The sequence below is a fragment of the Elephantulus edwardii genome, unplaced genomic scaffold (assembly GCF_000299155.1).
Source record: "Elephantulus edwardii isolate Elephantulus edwardi_28Jun2011 unplaced genomic scaffold, EleEdw1.0 scaffold00030, whole genome shotgun sequence".
Taxonomy (NCBI): Eukaryota; Metazoa; Chordata; class Mammalia; order Macroscelidea; family Macroscelididae; genus Elephantulus; species Elephantulus edwardii.
The window spans coordinates 18,920,043-18,925,150 of NW_006399780.1; the positions used below are offsets into that span (position 1 = coordinate 18,920,043).

The window sequence follows — 5,108 nt, forward strand, 5'->3', positions numbered from 1 at the left end:
GTAATTGCGAAGACCATGGCCTGGATCAAGCACACCTCAGTCTCAAGACTGACATAGTTGCTTCCCAGTACTCTAGAAAGTTCTCTGACAGCAGATTTACCTAATGCAATTTGTCTTTTGATTTCCTGACTGCTGATTCCAAGAGTGTTGATGGTGGAGCCAAGCACGCTATAACAGTTAATTACCTCAAACTCTTCTCCATCCATCATGGTGCTGCCAATTGGTCTAGTGGTGAGAATCTTTGTCTTCTTGATGTTGAGCTTGAGTTCATATTGAAGACTACAATCCTTGACCTTCTGCAGCAAGTGTTTCAGATCCTCCTCAGTTTCAGCAAGCAAGGTTATGTCATCTGCATAAGTTGTTGATGAGTCAAGTAAAGATTTTGTTTAGCTAGGTCACAAAAGAACATACCAAATAATAAAATGTTGTTGTTGTTAGATGCTGTCAAGTCATGTACAACTCTTAGTGACCTTATGAACAAAAGATCTGAACCCTGTTCTATCTTGCAACATCCTCACACTTTCTGACACACAAGAGTCCGGTTGAGGGTCTTCTTCTCCTTCACCAATCCTCCACCCTTCCCAGCATCATGTCCCTCTCCAAGAAACAACCCCTTCTAGCAACATGCCCAAAGTATGTGAGGTAAAGCTTCATCATTCTTGCCTCCAAAGAGCACTCTGGCTGCACCATCTCCAAAACATAGCTGTTTGTTCTCTTGGCCATCCATGTGCTCTTCTCCAACACCACACCTCAAAGGCTCAATTATTTTTTTTTTCTTGTAAGTTTCATTTTATTAAATGTGACTGAAGCAGATATCGTGGTGATTAAAAGAATTTAGCCAAGATGGCTTAGACAGACTTCTGGCCCACCAAGATCTCCAACACATCAGCTGGATACCAAATGACTATCTGAAGGAATAGTACAAATAAAAGAACTCAAGTAGGTATTTTGGTACAATTTATAGAAAAGGTAAAATAAACAAGACAAGAGTCACCCCTGTGTCTGTGGGGAAGCCGGGCTAAAGCTTCACTCAGCTCTCTCCATCACTGTCTCCCAGGGTGTGCTTGTCAAAGAGGTACTGGGCCAGGCCCGAATCCCAGGCGCCCATCGTGCGCAAGTTGGTTATGTAGTCACACAGTTGTTTGATGGATTTCACCTGCTTATCCAGGTAATGTGTCTCAATGAAGTCACACAAATGAGGCTCGTTCTTGTCAGTGGCTAGTTTGTGCAGTTTCAGTAGGGACTGATCCACACTTTTCTCCAAGTGTAGTGCACACTCCATTGCGTTCAGCCGGCGCTACCTGTCATCACGGTCTGATTTCTTGATGTCCTGAAGAAGGATGCGGCCGCCTCGCTGGTTCTGCAGTTCCATCAATTTCTCGGCCATGTTCCCTCTCCTTGTGGTGGAGAAAATATTTAGCAAAATTCTTCAAAGCCACATCTTCACAGTCGAAGTAGTAAGACATGGACAGGTAGACAAAGGAGGCGTAGAGCTCCAAGTTGATCTGGCGGTTGATGGCACCTGCGAAGGGGACGTGGTCATGGCGGCCGGCAGTAGCGGAGAGGCGGAGGCTGTGCGGTGCTGGAGCGGAGGCGAGGACCTTGTGGCGTCTGGGGGTGCTGATGTGAGGAGGTGGCGGAGGACTGGCTGGGAATGACCGGCGGGGGAGATGCTGGCTGAGCACCGGGTTCCATTCAAGCACTGTTGAAGCAGGAGACGACTGGCGACTCTACAAAGACCACCTAGGCTCAATTATTTTTCTGTAATCCTTATTCACTGTCCCGCTCTCAGATACATAGCAAGTAATTGGAAAGACTATGGCCTGAATTAGATGCACCTTAGTCCTCAAACTGACATCATTACTCGGAGAAGTTCCTAACTGCAGATTTTCCCAGTGCAATGCATCTCCTAATTTCCTGGCCACATACTCACTATTGTTTTTGTTAGGTGCTATTGAGTCGAGTACAACTCATAGCGAACCTATGAACAGTGGAACTGACATGACCTATCTTGTGCCATTCTCATCATCTCTGAGACACTAGAGTCCATTGTTGAAGTCATGATTTCAATCTATCTTGTTGGGGTTTTTCTTCTCCTTCGCTGACCCTCCATCTTTCCAAGCATGATGTCCCTTTCCAAGGAATAGCTTCACTTAGCTCCATGTCCAAAGTATGAAAGAATAAGTTTCATTATCCTTGCCTCCAAGGAGCACTCTGCAGGACATATCTGTTCTTTTTGGATATTCAGTATTCTTCTCCCCACTATAATGGCTAAAATAAAAAATATAGATAATACAAAGCACTTGAGAAGCTCCTATTTACTTAGGAGAAATAAAAACAAGTCTGCACAAAGACCTGTATGTGAATATTAGTTGTAGCTTTATTTTAATAGTCTCAAACTGGAAAAAGTCTAAAATGCTTAACAATTGTGCTGTCAATCCAAAGGCAAGGTTGGAACCACTAACTGTTCCATGGATGAGAGATGGGCAGTCTCCTCCCGTGCAATTTACAGCCTCTGAAAATCTACTGGAAGGTCAGCTGTGAATCAGTTGGCACATAACTACATTTACAAGAGATCATGAGAATGGCATAGCATAAAGTAAGGTTTAATCTGTTTTTATAGGGTCACTGAGTTGTAGTGGACTTGATGGCATCTAACAACAACATTACCCAAGGAAAGGAGGACATCCCTATCATTTTGGAAAGACTGACTATAATTCTTTCTCTCATAAAGCAGCTCATGGGTTCAAACCTAGCAGCTAAGCCATGTAACCACAGTACCAATACAGACCAAAGGTAACAAGATGATCTCAGAATCCCTCTTCCCCATTGGATTCCTTAGAGAAGCATCTCTGTATTGTCTTCTTATGCATATGCAGGTTCTTTTGAAATAGAACAGTAGTACAGAACCAAAAGTATTCTCAAAGCTAGGAAGATCAAAGCTATCCTATGGTGGGGGAAGGTGGGAACGGAATGAGGCTAAAGTAACTAGAGATTAGGCCAGAGGCCTCAGGTCCCCAGGCTCCCTAACTTACTTCCTTGGGAAAGAGATTTAGGCTCAGAGTTGTCTTCTCTTTAGCTCCATAAGAAAAACCCTACAGAGAGGCCTCACTGGTCTCTGGAATGCCTAGTCCTTTCAGGCAGGGAGTCCCTTGCCAAAGCAAACAATCTCAGCTCTATGATTGTGCTCTGGCTGGGGTAGGGGAGAACAAAGATCTCTTTCTTTGCCTCCCCAACTCTGTGGTTCCAGCCAAAGGCGCTGTTTACACAATCTTCCCTGGTGAAGAATTTGTTCCTTTTCTCTCTATGTTGCAGCTGGAAAAGATTGACTCCTCCTTGCCTGTTCCTTTTCCCCAGAACCCTGGTCAGGAAAAGTGTCCAGTACTTGAATCTTTCACCTTCAAAGAAAATGTCAGTACATTCAGAAGTAATGCTAGGCCCTTTAAGAAGCCCTGTTGCTATAGTGGTAATGTGTCAGGCTGCTAATTATAAGATGAACACTGTTCCATGGAAGAAAGGTAGTTTGCTTCTGCGAAGAATTGCTACCCTGGGAAACCCTGAGCTACAGGGTCACTATGAGTCAGAAATGTCTTGATGGCAGCCTTTTTGGTCTTGGGGTTTTCCAGGCCCTTTTGTGATGTGACAGAGAATCTAGAGTTTCAGTGGAGAAAGCCCACTTTGGTTAGGAGAAGGACTGATACTACAGAGATGAAGAGTCTAAATTTCTTTTACACTCAATTCTGTTTATTCTGCCCTCTCTCATTCTCAAGAGATTCTTGGGCTTTTCCAGGTCCATTTACACAAGTTAATCTAATAAAAATCCTGGGCACATTTAAATTTCTTTTTAAAAATGATAAGGTGGATAGGATGAAAACCTTATTTTCTAGTGTGAAATTGTTTTGTTTAGTCTTTAGTTTACTAATGCCAGCAGCCCAGATGTTTCCCCTAAGTCCCATAAACAAAAGCAAGAGGAAGAAAAGGAAACCCTAGAGTGGTGGAATCCAATTTTAGCACTGGCAGAGAATCCCAGTGTTAAGTTACTCTTGGTAAATCGGTAACTAAGAAACAGTGGAGATAGAAAGTTTACATGGGCTAGGTCTCCAACAAGCGGTTTTAAAAGCCAATGTCACTTTTTTTATGACAACTCAGGGAAGCAGAGAGTTGACTATGCACACAAGGGAAGGAACTTGAAGCACAGGAAGAGTTAACTAAAAGCTATTCAGTAAATGTTTTGCACCCAAGATTCCAGGACTTTCAATCTGGTGACTCCACGGGGCCAAGCTGCTTTCTGAAAATTTTATGGGTCTTTTGCACCACACAAGTTTTCCCTGAGCTAAATCCCCACTGACTGTGCTGTTGCTAAGGGAGCTAAGCGCTAGCTGTTTGTTACCCTTTGCAGCTGTTTTGGAAACTTAAAGTCTCTGCTCCAGTTGTTGGGAGATGTGGATTGAAAAGCCATGGGCATAAAGAATTGCTCCAAGTTTTCTTTGCTCAGGCTCAGATCTCTCTGTCACACACACACACACACACACACGGAACTGCAAAGTTGATTTCTGTAAAAAGAGCTACACAGTTCCTGGAAGGCTTTAATCCACACTGGTTAAAAATATCCGTCTTGGGGGCTAAGCCAAATAAATTAACACTCTCAGAAACCTAGGAAATGAGCAGTGGAGCAAACTAAACCTAAAGGTAGGTAAACTGCTGCCTATCTGCATAATAGCAGGAGCATTAATTGTCAGGGGGAAATTGATCAATCATTTTCACTGAGAAGTTTTTAAATAGCCTTGATTTGTCTTTTCTCCCTTCCAAGGCACTCCTGGCTTCCAAGAAGCACTGTGGTATGAAGCAAGGATCTTCGCTCAGGGTTCCTATTAGGTTCTAGAAAATCTTAAAGACCAAGTCATATGTTTTTAAAATTTTTCAGCCTTAGTGTTCTCAACTCTTAAAACAAGGTGGGGGGAGAATCTACTTCACACAAATGAAGTAGCTATAGTAAAAAATGCTTGGCACACTGACTGGGAAAAAGTATTCGGTAATAACATATCAGATAAGGGACTTATATCCAGAATTTATGAAATACTTGAGCACCACAACAAGATAAACGTAAA

General features: G+C 43.0%; 1 pseudogene; it reads right to left on the minus strand.

The window, feature by feature from the left end:
- Positions 1–1,030: 1,030 nt before the first annotated feature.
- The window catches only part of LOC102850534, a 5,590-nt pseudogene continuing 1,512 nt past the window's right edge, over positions 1,031–5,108 (minus strand).